Below are 17,573 nucleotides of genomic sequence, written 5' to 3'. Positions count from 1 at the left end.
ATTGCAACAGTGGCTAACTCACATTATTAGGTTAAATGCAAACTGTGGCTAATTAGCACAGTTAGGCTAAATGCAAAATATTGCTACCTTACACAATTAGGCTAAATGCAAAATATTGCTACCATATACAATTAGGCTAAACGCCAAACATGGTTACCTCACACAATCAGGAAAAATGCAAAATATGACTACCTTACACAATTAGGCTAAATGCTAGATATGGCTGACTAGTCCAGTTGGGCTCAAAGCAAGGTATGGCTACCTTGCACAATTAGGCTACCTCACACAATTTGGCTAAATGCACAAACTGGCTACCATACACAATTAGGCTGAATGCAAGATATGACTAGTCCAGTTGGGCTAAAAGCAAGGTATGGCTACCGTACACAATTAGGCTAAATGCAAAATACAGCTACCATACACAATTAGGCTGAGTGCAAGATATGGCTGACTAGTCCAGTTTGGGCTAAAAGCAAGGTATGGCACCTTACACAGTTCGGCTAAATGCAAAATATGTATACCTTATACAATAAGGCTACATGCAAAATATGGTTACCTCACACAATCAGGCTGAGTGCGAAATATGGCTACCTTGCACAGTTAGGCTGATTAGTCCAGTTGTGCTAAAAGCAAAGTATGGCTACCTTGCACAAATAATTTAAATGCAAAATATGGCTACCTCACACAATCAGGCTAAATGCAGAACACAACCATCATACACAATTAGGCTGAATGCAAGATATGGCTGACTAGTCAGGTTGCACTAGAAGCAAGCTATGGCTACCGTTCACAATTAGGCTAAATGCAAAATATAGCTACCTTATACAATTAGGATAAATACAAAATATGGCTACCTCACGCAAGCAGGCTAAATGCAAAACACTGCCACCTAACACAACTAGGCTGAATGCAAGATATAGCTGACTAGTCCAATTGTGCTAAAAGCAAAGTATGGCTACGTTGCACAATTAAGCTAAATGCAAAATAGGGCTAATTCACACAATCAGGCTGAGTGCAAAATATGGCTACCTTACACAATTAGGCTGAATGCAAGATATGGTTGAGTAGTCCAGTTGCACTAGAAGCAAGGTATGGCTAACGTACACAATTAGGCTAAATGTAAAATATAGCATAATTTATACAATTAGGCTAAAAACAAAATATGGCCACCTCACACAATCAGGCTAAATGCAAAGCACTGCCACCTTGTACAAATAGGCTGAATGCAAGATATGACTGACTAGTGCAGTTGTGCTAAAAGCAAGGTATGGCTACCGTGCACAATCAGGCAAAATGCAAAATATGGCTACTTTGCACAATTAGGCTAAATGCAAAATATGGCTACCTCATTCAATCAGGCTAAATGCAAAACATGGCCACCTTACACAATTTAGCCTGAATGAAAGATATGGCCGACTAGTCCAGTGGGCTAAAAGCAAATTCGGGTCAGCTGTATACTGTATAGTATAGTGAGCGGGGTGTTGCGGGGGACACCCCTGCAGCCTTTATTTTTCTCTTTTTTTTACCTACCCCACCAAAACATACATTCCACAAAAGGTTATAACCTTTTGTGGTATGTATTTTAGGTCTTTTGGTGGGGTAGGTAAATTGGATTCAGTAATTTTCGGCTGAACCCCTGGGAGAATCCCCTCCTTCGTTTAGCTAATGAGTGTAAGAGGAATAGCTGGGAAATGGCTTCAATTTACATCACCTGTACCCTCGACTTGTGTCCTGCATGAGCAGATAGAAATAAATGGAACATTTCTAATTGAGATGCACGGAAAGTTCAGAAATCACATTTCAATAAGCTATCTTGTGACTGCCGAAGAGATTGCAATGTGTATAATTAGCACTAGCATTTTCAAATTGCATGATTTCAATTTTGTTCATTGCAACCTAGCACGTGGCATTTGTGAGGCCTGCCACTTTGACTATCAGTGGTTTTGCGTATGGAATATCATTTCATACATTTGGTCCCTGCTTTTTGTTAATCTGTTCTTTTCTGACTTGTATGCTGTTTTACATAAGGATGATATGTTGATTAAAATGAACAGAAATAAATGAAACCTGGGAACACATTTAAAATAGTGCTTTATTATTTTTTGTAAATGTCTATTTTTCCAGTTTGGAGCATAATGTATTAAACAAAAGTATTTGGCTTCGTATTCGGCTACAACTGAACAACTATTCGGCCGAATACTAAATATGCTATTCAGTCCACCCCTACTGAAGACTATAGGAGCTCCTTCTTTGTGGCGTCGACTGGACATTGAGTTGCAGAGCCTGGTCAGGAGGAAGACCCTCTTTGCTGCTTCTGGTTTAAGCGTGTTATTGCTGCTGAGGTCACGTTGGAGATATGATATGATATTTTATTTATATCACGCTCATACACAAGTGTTTCAGCAAGGCATGGATAGAATTCTGATGTTCTGCTGCTAATTTTCTTCTTAGTGTATTTAGCCCCCCTGCTTTGGAAGGCACATTGGACTATAAAACATGGTTTTGAACTGTATTCTGCCTTTAACCCATCATTGGGCTATCAGGGACCGTCCATGGATTACACCTTTCAACCAGGCTCAGAGACTACTCAGGGCTCACGTCTCTAGCAGCGCTCTCTACAGCTGCACCTCTATGGCACACCTCTGCGTTATCACTCTCCCTTTCCTCCTCTCTGGCTGTACGTCCTCTTTATCTGTCCATCTCTCTCCCCCTTTCCTCCTTGACTGCCTGCCATGTTCTGCTGTCTTCCTCATCCACCCCTCTAGTTTTCTCTTATGTTCTCCTCCATTACAGTGTTCATATTCTCGTCTCCCTTCTCTTCACTACTCCCCCATAACCTTCTACATTCTCCTCTTCTTCTCTTAATTACACCATTCCACCTCTCCTGCTCTGCTTCTCTCTAATCATTTACTTGTCTCTCCTCCTCACATTATGCTGGATGGTACCATGCATGTGCAAACCTGAATCACCATATAATGAGGTGTATAACATGTTTGTTTTTAGATCAGCCACGATGTGCTGCTTTAATATGAGCTCGTTTTTTGTCAAGATCTGCAAGGAGCCCTTGTGACACACCTGACCATGCTATATTGGATAACACGACCTATGCCAAATTACTATTCATATTATGCTGTACAGCTATGTCACACTGCCCTGCTATGTGCTATGTCACACTGTGTTGCAATGAAATGCAGTGTGGGGGGACACAAGCACTGATCAAAGATTGTGTCACTGATTGCGCAATGGCAGTCGCCCATGTTGAGCACTGCAAGGTGATTGCCTTTAATCAGTGACTGGCAACAAAGCCTCAGCCTCCCACCCTATCCAACGCCCATTAAACTCTTCACTAGCAGCCATCACCTGCCTATCTTTTCACACAAACATGCATTACACAAAGTACTCCTTACGTTGTCTGACATCTATCATCAGCTCTTGCCACATCACCATACCCCTATACCAGAGATCTACAAACTGCGGCTCTCCGGATGTTTTTGACTGCGATTCCCATGGCCCCTCACCATTGACTAGGCTGGCTAGGGCTGATGGGATTTATAGACCAAAGCATCTAGACAGACAAAGTTTGCAGACACCCAACAAGGAGCTCACACATACCCACGTACATGCAACAGCAACTCCAATCCAGCCTCACATAACCTATCGAATAGCAAAGGCTGCTTTGCTCCCAGTAACCCCATCTGAAGAGGCCATTTGCTCTAATAACTTCAGCAATTAAGGCAGCATCTGTGGTCGTCTAGCAGGATATTTACACAGACATCACGATGAAGCTCGATCCATTTACTGAATGTGTTTTCTGAACTCACTATTTTGCACTTGCTTGAAGGATTCATGGCAGAGGAAGCTCTTTCAACCTCCCCTATAGAACAATGAAATGAAATTATATTTTATTTATATTGCGCTCATACACAAGTGTTTCAGAGCGCGATCAGGCAAAGAGGGAGGGGAACAAGGGAGAAACAACCAAAATAAAAGAAAACAGCAATCTTAATAGGCCCAGTGACATTTAAGAAAGCGCAAGTGCATGGAGAAGGGAGAAGGGAGAAGGGGGAAAGTGCATGGAAGGGGGCCAGGGGTGGTCGAAAGTGCGGAAACAGAGGATAGAACAGAATAAATACTAAATAAATAAAGGCAATAAACCATGGTAGTGCAGCCAGCAAATGGCAGGTGAAAGTTTAGTCAGACAAGGTATATCTGATAAGGGCAGACAAAAGTGAGAGGGGGACTGTATGTGTAAAGATACAGAACCCCAGTGCAGGGGGTGGCCTGGAGGCAGTGCAGGAGGGTGGCAGGGTGAGCAGGTGCCTGGGCTCGAATGAGAGAGGGTGACCAGGTGCGCCATGCCAATAGACGAGTCAGATCAACAGGGGAGAAGGGGGGCAAAGGCATAGGCAAAGAGGAAGGTCTTGAGTTGCTTCAGTAACCGGAGATGGTTTTGCTCAAGTTTCAAGGTGGCTGGGAGGCTGTTCCAAAGGGAGGCGCCAGCCGAAGACAGAGATCTACCCCCAGCCCATTTCTTTGCAGAACGACTAACCCTGAGGGAGTTAGAGGTAGAGGACCGAAGGGCTCAAGAGAGGAGGTATTTACGAAGGTATAGTTGAAGGTATTTTGGACGCAGGCCCCAGAAAGCCTAGTGGGCGATGCAGAGGGCTTTACATTTTATCCTAGCATCCACTGGGAGCCAATGAATGGATTTCAGGGCTGGAGAGATACTACTCCAGGGCTTGAGGCCAAGGACAAGTCTTGCAGTCCTGTTCTGGATTAGTTGTAAAGAGCGGATAGTGGAGGTAGGCAGATTTAGAAAGACACTGTTACAGTAATCCAGCCTGGAAAGAACCAGAGCTTGGGACACAGTGAGCCTTTGAGGGCGGGAAAGGAAAGGCAGAGGTACAGTAAAAAGGTTGACTTTTTGGAGACGTTGGAAATGTGTGCGGAGAAGGAAAGTGTGGAATCAAAGATAACCCTGAGGTTCTTAGCCACGCAGGTGGGGGTAGGAGGAGGGCCAGGGAGGCCGGCCAGAGACTGAGAGGAAAAGATGGAGATGGTGTACCAATGAGGAGGATCTCAGTCTTGTTGGCGTTTAGACAGAAATCGTTGGCGGCACACCAGTTTTGAATGGCGATTAGACAATCATGGATGAGGGAAGGAGAGGAGGTGGCTGAAATGAGTTGGGTGTCATCAGCATAGCACTGGAAAGTTGAGCAGAAAATGAAAATGCAGTAGGCGAGAGTCGCCAGGTATTGGTTGAAAAGCCAGGGCGAGAGGTTAGACCACTGGAGGACACCACAGTTGGAGAGGGAGATAGAAGATAGGAAGGACCTGAGTTGTACTTGGGAGAGTCGATCAGAAAGAAAAGTGGTCAGCCAGGCCAGGGCCTGATCAGTGATGCCCAGGTTGTCGTGGAGACGATTGAGCAGGGTGGTATGGTTGACCGTGTTGAAAGCAGAGAAGAGATAAACTAGGATGAGGACAGAGGGAATGTTAAGGTCAAGGTTGCAGAGCAGGTCTTCATGGATGTTCAGGAGAGCAGTTTCCATGCTTTTGGCAGCTCTGAAGCCAGATTGGTGGTCATGGAGGGAGTCAACAGAGTTGGAATGAAGATTAAGCTGAGAGATGGCCAGCTTTTCCAGGAGTTTACCCACAAAGGGAGTAATGGTAATTGGGCGATAGTTGGCCGGACATAATGGATCAGCTGTGGATTTCTTGAGGAGAGGATGCACAAGGGAGTGCTTAAGAGGGGAGGGGAAAGAGCCGGAGGCAAAGGAGAGGTTACAGAAGTCAGAAAGGGCCAGAGCAAGTGTGTCGATGTGGTCCTTAATGGTTTTAGAGGATCAGGGATGGACCTTTTTTGATGAGGATTTCATAGATCGGACCTGTCTAGCTACCTCATCAGGGGAGAAAAGAAGGAGGATGTGGGGCAGCTGAGGCAGGGTCAGCAAGCCGAGAAGAAGAGGGAGAAGGAGGGGGAGCGGGGGAGAGGGTGGACAAGATGTCATGGGTTTTAAAGATAAAGTGAGAGGCAAGGGCATTGCAAAGAGCCTGGTATGCGAGAGGAGGGCTAGAGACTGCAGCAGGGTTGGCCAGCTCCTTGCATATTTTGAAGAGTTTGGCCGAATTGTTAGATACCGCAGATACACAGGCCTGTATGTGGACTCTCTTCTTGGTGCGGACAGCGAGTTGGTATTGCCTTTGGAGCAGACGGCAGGCCAGTTTGTTAGAGGATGAACACTAAGCCCTCCATTTCCTCTCCATTGCCCTACACTTATGTTTAAGTGTAGCTAGGTCAGAGTCATACCAAGAATTGCACTTGGCTTTGGACTTCAAACGGATCCTCACGACAGGGGCAAGAGCATTGAGAGTAGCAGAAATAGAGGAGAGACAAAGCTGTGTCAGGGTGTGAGTCAGCCTGGGGTGGAGGAGGAGGGGAGGAGGTTGTAGCGAAGGCCTCAACTAACAAACGCCTCATGGGACAGATATCCGAGAAGGTAGGTGGCAGTCTGGGAGTGGGGTTGGCTTGGGGGGGGAGAGGGAGAGATGAGAGAAGAGGAGGCTGCGTTCACTCCAGGAGAGGGGAGTGGTAAGGGGATAGAGAGGGGGAGGCCAGAGGAGATCAAGACATCAAGTGTGTGACCGGCAGAGTGAGTCGGCCTGAGGGAAGGATGGTGAGGGAAAGTGAATCACAGAGGTCGCAAAAGAATGCAGGTGAGGTACCGGTAGAATTAAGATGGATGTTGAGGTCACCAAGGAGGAGGAGTTGAGTTGGTGAAGCCAGGAGGGAGGAGGAGAGGTCTGCCCAGTCGGAGAGAAAAGAGGTGCTTTGACCAGGGGTCCGGTAGAGAGTAGCAACAGTAAGAGAGTGACTAGGAGAGAGAGAGCCTACTGACTAGGCATTCAAAAGAGGAGTAAGCCTGAGTGGGAATGAGAGGCAGGAATCCACTCAGGGAAGATCAGGGCTACACCCCCTCTGTCATGATCTCTGCTTCCAAAAGGTCAGGGTTTTCCCAACTCCCTTGGAAGCAGATCCATAACCCAGGTTCCGAGTGCCAACCAGTCCCAATTGGGACCTTTTGGACCCAGTCCTGGCGCCAGTGGCACCAGGCTCATAAATATGCCCAGACCCAGCGCTGGAAGCGCCGGGCTCATAATGCTTGGGTGGACTTACCTGCAGCAGACCATGCTGCTTACTTGCCTGCCAGTTGAGCCTCTGATCCTCTTCTGTTTGGAACTACTTTTCCTGTTGGGTGGGGCAGGAGCCACACCCTAGATTCAGAACACTGGAACTCTTCTGGAAAGCAGGAACTCTTTTCTTACCTAGGCGTGGCTGTGGAAGGAGACACCTAAGCACTACAGGAGGCTATTTAAACCACACCCGATGGATGAATCTTGCTTTGCGTTATTCTGCATCCTCTGAAGCAGAACGCTCATCGTGTCTTCTGCATCTGATCCTGGGCCTAAGGAAAAAGGCTTACCATTCTGAATCCAGTCTTCAGCAACACCTATAAAGACAAGAAAGAACAGTTTAGCATTACAGTCTTCAGTGACAGCTCTTCACTTACCTGGTCCATCGGCTGTCACCAACGCCTCGCTCTGCATTCCGGCATCTGAAAGACAAAGGCTTACCTACTCTTCGTGCGCTCCGGAGGTCTTCACACTGCATTCCGGCATCTGAAAGACAAAAGCTTACCAACTCTTCGCACGCTCCGGAGGCCTTCGGCGCTGCATCCCGCATCTGAAAGACAAAACAAGGTGCGTTTAAAGACATTGGGGAACTTTAATACTCACGTGCCATTACTCCTTTCCACATCTAACCCAGTGGGTATTCCGGCACCCTGCAGCCGCTCCGAACTTGTACCTGCAAAATAAAAAGACAGTTAGAGCGCATCGTGAAGCAGGCAACAAGCGCTTACTTACGTGCTTCCAGGCGCTTCTATTCATCACACGGGCTCCATCTTCAACTCACTTCAGCCCGTCATCCGCCATCGCCGGAACCCTGCAAAACAAGAAACATCATTACTAAAGACTTTAAAGACATTAGAATTACTCGAAACTTACCGTTCGTGCAGTAAACGACGGACAGCAGTCCTCTGAAGTCAAGAGGCCTGCTCCCCTTATCCAGTGAAGAAACTGGTTACAGCACCCTGCCCCGAGGCAGATGGAGAGCACGGCGTTCACTTACCTAAGGTGAGAGCGTTAACCTTTGGGGTTCTACAGGAGAAGAGAAATGGAAGAAGAGAGAGACATTCAATAACCCAGTTCCTTAATCCCATATTTTCTATCTGCAGACATCTTACCCTTCGAGTCAGACATACAGTGCACAGAGGTCCAGCCCAAAGAGCCAGCCGTGTGTTACACATCACCTTTGAAGATACGGTATACGCCCAGTCAAGACCGGCGCCTCTACGGGAATCAGGTGAGCGTTACAGAACGCAAAGCCTACCACAAAACTCCCGTCCAGGCGCTATGGAAACCTCGGATACCGACCAGCTAGCCCAGTTACTTGGGGAACTAAGGGCAGAAGTGCATGCAGCCCATCAGGAAACGAACGCTCTAAGAAGGGAACTGATTATTTCCAAGGAGCGAACAGATGATCTCGCTAGACAATTGCTACAGTCACAAGCCGGACAGACCCCGTTACCCGCATCTGGGGGAAATCTTCCTTCTACAACCTCTATGAATCCAGTGCAGATCAACCTACCTGGGAATGTACCTCTGGCTCCGCCCGAACGATTTTCTGGTGACCTAAAGAGGTTTGCAGTATTTATCAATCAGTGCCGGTTGCATTTCTTATGCCGGCCAGCAGCCTTTCCAACTGATCAAGCTAAAGTAGCTTTCATGCTTTCGTACCTTAGTGGCAATGCGGCAGACTGGTCGATCCCTCTAGTAAATCAAGATGATCCGGTCCTCCATGATTTTCAAGCTTTTCAGCTCAGTATGGAAAAACTGTTCGCAAGACATTCACAGGGGCAGGCCTTGGACAATGAGCTTCTTTCGTTGCGACAAGACAATCAAGACCTTTTGGCTTATATTGCGTCTTTCAACAGACTGATAATGGAAACTCAATGGCCTGAGGACAAAAGGATTACGCTGTTTTATAGAGGTCTACGTGGAGTGCTCAAAGATGTGTTAGCCCAAGTAGTGAATCCCCCACAAGATTGTTCGGACTATATAGACTTAGTCGTTCAAATAGATCACAGACTGCAGAACAGGAAGGCCGATCGTTCCAAGTTTGATGCTCGAGTATTTTCCAAACCGCCAACTCCTTCCAAAGGAGTAGACTCCGGGGAACCCATGCAAATAGGGGGTCTGAAAGGTCCTCTAACACAAAAGGAGCGGGAAAGGAGAAAACAGTTGCAATTATGCCTCTATTGCGGAAACTCAGGGCACTTTCTTCGAGACTGTCCGGTGAAACCTGCCAAGAAGGCAGTAGGAGCTGCAGTTACCAAAGTTACAAACTCTGAGCAGGGAAACGACCTCGCCCGACAAGAATAGAGGTCCTCTTGCCGAGCGTGAAAACCAGTTCCGTGACCTCGCATTTTGTGATACCTATGGTCCTCATTAGCCCTGATAATCCGGATCGATTACATGCAATTGAAGCTTACGTCGACAGCGGTGCCATCGGCAATTTTGTGGATCATGAAATGGTTTTGAGGATGAATCTAACTCTTTGTCCCAAGGCTGTAAAGGACGTCATTACTATGGTGGATGGTACGGAGATAGCCTCCGGGCCAGTAACGCATACCACTCAAGAGGTGACGCTAGTAGGTCAAGATGGACACCATGAGAAGATCGTGTTCGATGTGATCAAGGCCCCTCAGTTTCAGATTATTCTAGGAATACCTTGGTTAGAGAAACACAATCCTCTGATCGATTGGCGAGCAAGAACGGTCCAGTTTCCAGAATGTGTCTCTACTTGTCACCCTCCACCTGGTGTTGCACTGGCAGCAATTTCTTCAGAGACTCCCCAGTTACCTCCCGAATACCTAGAATACCAAGATGTTTTCCGGAAGGATCAGGCTAACTCTACCTCCTCATAGGTCTTATGACTGCCAGATAGACCTGATACCTGGATCTACTCCTCCTTGTAGTAGAATTTATGCCCTCACCGAGCCTGAGAACCTTCACCTTCGACAATACCTGGATCAATACCTGGCAAATGGGTTTATTCGTCCTTCCAAGTCCCCTGCTTCTTCAGCTTTGTTCTTCGTTCCAAAAAAGGAAGGAGACCTTAGAACTTGTATAGATTATCGCTCCCTGAATCAGATCACCGTTAAGAATAGATATCCGTTACCTTTGATCCCTGAACTCCTGGACCAAGTCAGAAAAGCATGCATATATACAAAGCTGGATCTTAGAGGAGCTTACCACTTGGTACGAGTAAAAGAGGGCGATGAATGGAAGACGGCCTTCCGCACCAAGTATGGGCTATTTGAATATCAGGTCATGCCCTTCGGACTTTGCAATGCCCCGGCCGCCTTTCAATATTTTATGAACGATGTCCTCAGAGAGCTCATAGATGTGTGTGTTGTTGTTTACATTGACGACATCCTCGTTTATTCTTCATCGGAATCTGAACATCGGAAACACGTGAAAATGGTCCTCGAAAGATTGCGTCAACACAAACTTTTCGCTAAGTTGGAAAAATGTGTTTTCAACGTGACTGAAGTTGAATTCTTGGGATTCATATTATCACCTGGCGGAGTGCGTATGGATTCAAAGAAGGTCGATGCAGTTCTCAAATGGCCATCACCATCCTCCGTAAAAGGTGTGCAAAGCATGTTAGGCTTCGCTAACTTTTACCGCAGGTTTATCCCCGAATTCTCTCGAATAGTCCAGCCCATCACTGCCTTGTTAAAGAAAAACAAACGTTTTGAATGGTCTACCGAGGCGGAACAAGCTTTCCAGGATTTGAAGACTAAATTTATCTCTGCACCAATCTTAAAACACCCTCGCCCCGAACTCCCCTACATCGTGGAAACTGATGCTTCAAGCCTTGCCATGGGGGCAGTTCTATCACAAAAGGACCCGGTAACCAATCAGTTGCATCCCGTGGCATTTTGGTCCCGCAAATTCTCACCTCCTGAAATCAATTACACGATTACTGACAAGGAACTTCTGGCTATCAAGTCTGCCTTTAAGGCTTGGCGGCATTATCTGCTGGGGGCCCGACACACCGTTACTGTGATTACGGATCACCGAAACCTGCAATATTTGAAAACCGCAAAAGCCCAATCCTCTAGACAACTCCGTTGGGCATTATTCTTTGCCGAGTTTGACTTCATAATTACCTATCGACCTGGTACAAAGAACGGTAAAGCTGATGCCCTTTCTCGGATGGGAGTGGAAGAACACTTGATCAACCCTAAACCTGTACCAATCATTCCCGAACAAAGAATTCTGGGTGTAATCGCCACAGAATCCATAGAGGAACTTAAGGATAAAGCCAGGCAACTTGTAACTCCAGCAGACATACAGAATTGGCATCTGCAGGGAAAGGACTTTGCAGTAAAGGACAACTTATTGTATTTCCAAGAACGATTATACCTACCCAGCACAGATTTACAGAAAAAAGTAATCTCTTGTTATCACGATTCTTTAATGGAAGGACATCCCGGTATGGCCAAGACCTCAGAAAAGATCAAGCGCTACTTCTGGTGGCCGTCTTGGAATAAAGATATCAGAGACTTTATAATGTCCTGTGGAGTATGCGCCCAAAACAAGAGTCAAAAGGAAAGACCAGCAGGCCTCTTACGCCCTATTGACATCCCACCTCGCCCTTGGCATACGCTTTCTATGGACTTCATCACCGATCTACCTCCATGCTCCGGATACAATACGATTCTAGTAATCGTGGACTTATTCTCCAAGATGGCGCATTTCATTCCGCTCAAAGGCTTGCCAACAGCAGCAACTCTGGCCCGAGAATTTCTCGAAAACATCGTCCGACTGCACGGTTTTCCTTCGGTTCTAATTTCGGATCGAGGTAGTCAATTTATTTCTCATTTTTGGCGAAGTTGCTGTCGGTCGGCTCAAATTGATGTGAGATTATCGACCAGTCACCACCCTCAGACCGACGGACAAACCGAGAGGACCAATCAAACTCTGGAACAGTATTTACGCTGCATGCTGCAACAAACTGAAAAAACTTGGAAAGACATCCTTTGGATAGCCGAATATGCCTACAATAACTCTGTCCATTCGGGAACTGGGAAAACCCCGTTTTTTCTTTTGTACGGCAGTCACCCTCGAACCTCGGAGATGGATCCCCTCCAAGATCCTGAAACACCAGCAGTAGACTACCTGCATTCTACAATCACCCAAGCCTTTAAGGAAGCTGTTTTTCACCTTCAAAGGGCTAAAGAACAATACAAGAAAGGAGCAGATCAACATCGGAAGGAAGCCCCTCAATATCAAGTAGGGGATCAAGTCTGGTTATCCACCAAATATCTACCTCTAAAAGGGCCACGCACATTCAACCCAAGATACCTTGGTCCCTATTCCATCACTACCATAGTAAACCCAGTAGTGGTCAAGTTGGACTTGCCCCCGCACATGAAGATACATCTGGTCTTCCACGTCTCTCTATTAAAACCTGTGCAACCTCAAACCCGACTAACTAAATCTCCAAAACCTATCCTAGTTGATGGAGAACTCGAGTTTGAAGTCAAAAGCATTCTGGACTCAAGATCTCCAAATCTAAACTATTTTACCTAATTGACTGGAAAGGCTACGGCCCCGAAGAGAGATCCTGGGAACCTGCTGAATATGTCCACGCTCCTCGCCTAATGAAAAGATTTCACCGAACATTTCCTGACAAGCCAAAACCCCCGGAGAAGCCCGGTTTGGGAGGGGCCTTGAGGGGGGGTACTGTCATGATCTCTGCTTCCAAAAGATCAGGGTTTTCAGAAACTCCCTTGGAAGCAGATCCATAACCCAGGTTCCGAGTGCCAACCAGTCCCAATTGGGACCTTTTGGACCCAGTCCTGGTGCCAGTGGCACCAGGCTCATAAATATGCCCAGTCCCAGCGCTGGAAGCGCCGGGCTCATAATGCTTGGGTGGACTTACCTGCAGCAGACCATGCTGCTTACTTGCCTGCCAGTTGAGCCTCTGATCCTCTTCTGTTTGGAACTACTTTTCCTGTTGGGTGGGGCAGGAGCCACTCCCTAGATTCAGAACACTGGAACTCTTCTGGAAAGCAGGAACTCTTTTGTTACCTAGGCGTGGCTGTGGAAGGAGACACCTGAGCACTACAGGAGGCTATTTAAACCACACCCGATGGATGAATCTTGCTTTGCGTTATTCTGCATCCTCTGCAGCAGAACGCTCATCGTGTCTTCTGCATCTGATCCTGGGCCTAAGGAAAAAGGCTTACCATCCTGAATCCAGTCTTCAGCAACACCTATAAAGACAAGAAAGAACAGGTTAGCATTACGGTCTTCAGTGACAGCTCTTCACTTACCTGGTCCATCGGCTGTCACCAACGCCTCGCGCTGCATTCCGGCATCTGAAAGACAAAGGCTTACCTACTCTTCGTGCGCTCCGGAGGTCTTCACACTGCATTCCGGCAGCTGAAAGACAAAAGCTTACCAACTCTTCGCACGCTCCGGAGGCCTTCGGTGCTGCATCCCGCATCTAAAAGACAAAACAAGGTGCGTTTAAAGACATTGGGGAACTTTAATACTCACGTGCCATTACTCCTTTCCACATCTAACCCAGTGGGTATTCCGGCACCCTGCAGCCGCTCCGAACTTGTACCTGCAAAATAAAAAGACAGTTAGAGCGCATCGTGAAGCAGGCAACAAGCGCTTACTTACGTGCTTCCAGGCGCTTCTATTCATCACACGGGCTCCATCTTCAACTCACTTCAGCCCGTCATCCGCCATCGCCAGAACCCTGCAAAACAAGAAACATCATTACTAAAGACTTTAAAGACATTAGAATTACTCGAAATTTACCGTTCGTGCAGTAAACGACGGACAGCAGTCCTCTGAAGTCAAGAGGCCTGCTCCCCTTATCCAGTGAAGAAACTGGTTACAGCACCTGCCCCGAGGCAGATGGAGAGCACGGCGTTCACTTACCTAAGGTGAGAGCGTTAACCTTTGGGGTTCTACAGGAGAAGAGAAAGGGAAGAAGAGAGAGACATTCAATAACCCAGTTCCTTAATCCCATATTTTCTATCTGCAGACATCTTACCCTTCGAGTCAGACATACAGTGCACAGAGGTCCAGCCCAAAGAGCCAGCCGTGTGTTACACATCACCTTTGAAGATACGGTATACGCCCAGTCAAGACCGGCGCCTCTACGGGAATCAGGTGAGCGTTACACCCTCCAGGCCGGTTGGATCTGGGGGCTGAGAGGATTTTGTAGCCATCGGGGAGGAGAGTGTCAAAACTCGTGACAGAGCTGTCCATGAACCACGTCTCCGTGAGACCAAGGACATCAAGGTCAAGTTCTTGTAGGAGGTGGCAAATGTCAGAGGAGTGTTTAACAGGCGATCGTGAGTTTAGAGTGGCAAGATGGAGAAGGTTGCTAGCCTTAAAGACCTTACAGGGAAGGGTACAAATCAGAGGTAAACCCTGCGGAGGTGTGGAAGGATCTTGAGATGGGGGGAGGAGGAAGTGGATGAGGGCAAGGTAGCCGGGGGAAGAGAGAAGGGGACATCTGGAGATGAGCGGAAGTTGATGAGGCGAGGGAACTGCCTATCAAAGAGTAGGTGATTAGCCTGAGGGCCTTGCATCATCTCAGTACCATTTAAAGTGACATTAATGAAGACTCTGGAGGAATCAAAGAGATCCATACTGACTTCCCAATGGGTGCCCCCATTAATGGAAGAGGAGGAGACAGTACAGAGCATAGAGATCATATGAGGCGTCCAGAGATCAGGTGAGGGAACAAAAAGGAGGATGCCAGTGAGGGTTAGTCTTGCAGAGGTTCTAGAAATTGGTATCAGCAATGGGGAGACCTGGGTTGGAAGCCAGGATATTCTTTTTGAATGTCCTCTTACCAGACTTAGTGAGAAGGGAACGATAGTTGATAGAGAAACAGTTGGAGAAGATAGGAGAAACAGATAACGCCATGAGCAGGTAGAGAGAGGAGGAAGTGGGAGAAATACATGAGAATAGAGGTATGGGGCAGTCACTGTGCTAATTGAGGGCTGAAGTAAAGTGAAAACACAACCAAGTGTGAACTGTCCCAAACACACCCAAATATGATTTACAGAAACAGACCAAATTAGACTTTCAAAAAACAATCCAGATTCGATTTACAGAAACACACCCAATTTTGACTTCCCCAAACACACCCAAATTTGACTTCCCCAACCACACCAAAATCTGACTTCCCCAAACACACCCAAATTTGACTTTCCCAAACACACCCAAATTTGACTTCCCCAAACACACCCAAATTTGACTTTCCCAAGCACACCCAAAATTTGACTTTCCCAAACACACCCAAATTTGACTTTCCCAAACACACCCAAATGTGACATTCGAGGCAGTTTCAAGGCATGAATTGGTAAAAGAAATGACGTAGGATTATAGGTGAGTGCTGAGAGGAGAAACATTTGAGAGCATAGAGGGAAGACCAGGTGGAGCAGGCAGAAGGTAGAGTGAAGGTCAATGAGGTGAAATTGAAAGGCAGTGGGAGGGGACTAATCAAAAGAGAGGGAAGTACAAGTGTCTTGGTAGTGTAGTTTCTTGGGAGGGTCAGGCTTTGAAGGTAACGCCATGTAGGGTCTCAGTAAGCGGACAGGGAAGCTGACAGGGGCCTTGGATGCGGGCCTTAGAGATCAAGGGCCAGCATTGACCAATAGCATTGAAACAATTGGAGGATGTCCCAGACACAACATATGCTTGGATCATGAAATCTTAATCCAACACCTGTCTTCCCTGGAATGTACCTGGCAACATACAATGGCATAGCAGCTGAACGGAAGTAGTAGAGTGTTGCAAGGTGACCTTGAGGGTAAAACACCTGGTACATTTTGATTAGTGACTGAATGTGCTAATAAAAGTTCCCCCACCCAGGGCATTAGGGTCACACAGGGAAACCCCGAGCCAGGATGATTCTGTGGTTACGACATTGGTGAGGGGAACTCTGATGAGTTTCAGCCTCCAAAAATGTAATTCACCAAGATTCTCTGGATAAGCATGTCTCCAAGCATGGTATACCTCTAGTTGGACTCATCTATTCACCATTTGTGCAGATCTCGTTAGAATTATGCTTTGTCCACAATTTATGAGCCCCTTCACTGCCAGGTGTGCAGCCTGTCAGTGCCTCACCAGCAGGACCCCTGCCACCAGAACAACTTTAACAGAAACATCTTCAGACTCATGGGAGATCTGTCCCTCCTGGTAGCTATCATTTTCCTGCTGCTCATGATATGGAAGACCAGGTCCTGTGCCGGTAATTCAGGAACAAGCCATCTTTTTTTTGCAATGCTTTTCACCAAACGCTATCTGGACCTCTTTACGGCATACATTTCTTTATATAATTCCTAAATAATGAAGGTTACCTACATTGGTTGCTCCTACGTCACTGTATAACATATCTACACAAGCTTCTAGTCTACATATGATGGAAACCTATGTTACCTTCTGAGTGGAATTCCTAGTGGTCCCACTTGGTGGATTATCTTTCCTGGCTAATCATGACCTTGCTCCTCTAGAGCTTCTGTGGACATTCTCATTCTAACTGGTGTCTGTGGCCATCCTTCCCCAACACTTCATGATCAGCAAAACTGGTGAAGCAGAGACCATCTAAACTCATTACCTTTTCTTCTTGGCCTGTACCGTGCTTTATATTTGATCAACTGGATTTGGCGCTATTTCTTTGAGGGATTCCTTGATCTCATAGCAATTTTTTACTTCTTTACTTTGACTTCTTCTACTTGTATGCCACAAAGGGATTAAAGGGAAAGAAGCTGAGTTTGCCAATCCAAGTGGACAGAACAATCTTTACCACAAGCAAGGTGCAAGAAGTCTGAGACTGAAAGTCCAAAATACTAACAAGTAATCGGTGGGACTGTATGATTACGAAGCAACCAGCAGCTTTATGTGTTATGTCTCTTGCCTTGTCTCTCCTTTTTATTACGATGTAAGAAGGTTTTCTGTCCTTTCCGAACCTTGTGCTGTATTGACTAATCTAATTCTGTGTGTGGTTTCAGTTGAATCAATCTGAAAGTGAGAATTTCATTAATGTATTCATTTGTATTTTGAATTACTGTCTGTATTAATTTACATGGATTCTACATTTTTCTTCAAAATCAGACTGTGAAATTACACTTAAATAGTGACTCTTGAGCACCATATGTACATTTCCCTCTTCTCTGTGAGTGTCATAAGCAGCACCTGGGGTGGCCAGAATGTCAGGTTCCTAGTTCAATGATCATGAGGAAAGGCAGCAGTGACTGTTGTGTGCGCAGCCTTCTCATGACTATTTTCATATTGTTTTACAATTATTTTAGTTTTTTAAAATTCCTATCAGTGCCTGCTTCATTAATATCAATGGTGTATTGTTATAGTCACAGGCACACATAGCTTGCAGTAATGTGTATGAA

The 17,573-nt window shown here is 46.4% G+C and overlaps 1 pseudogene; it reads left to right on the top strand.

Moving 5' to 3' along the window:
- LOC138510723 (ER lumen protein-retaining receptor 2 pseudogene) overlaps positions 1-17,000 on the top strand; it is a 51,847-nt pseudogene extending 34,847 nt beyond the window's left edge.
- The last annotated feature ends 573 nt before the right edge of the window (positions 17,001-17,573 follow it).

Source organism: Ambystoma mexicanum, chromosome 6p (assembly GCF_040938575.1).
Source record: "Ambystoma mexicanum isolate Mex_15411 chromosome 6p, UKY_AmexF1_1, whole genome shotgun sequence".
NCBI lineage: Eukaryota > Metazoa > Chordata > Amphibia > Caudata > Ambystomatidae > Ambystoma > Ambystoma mexicanum.
Note: the sequence above shows the minus strand (reverse complement) of the source record. Positions and strands in the feature narration are given on the sequence as shown.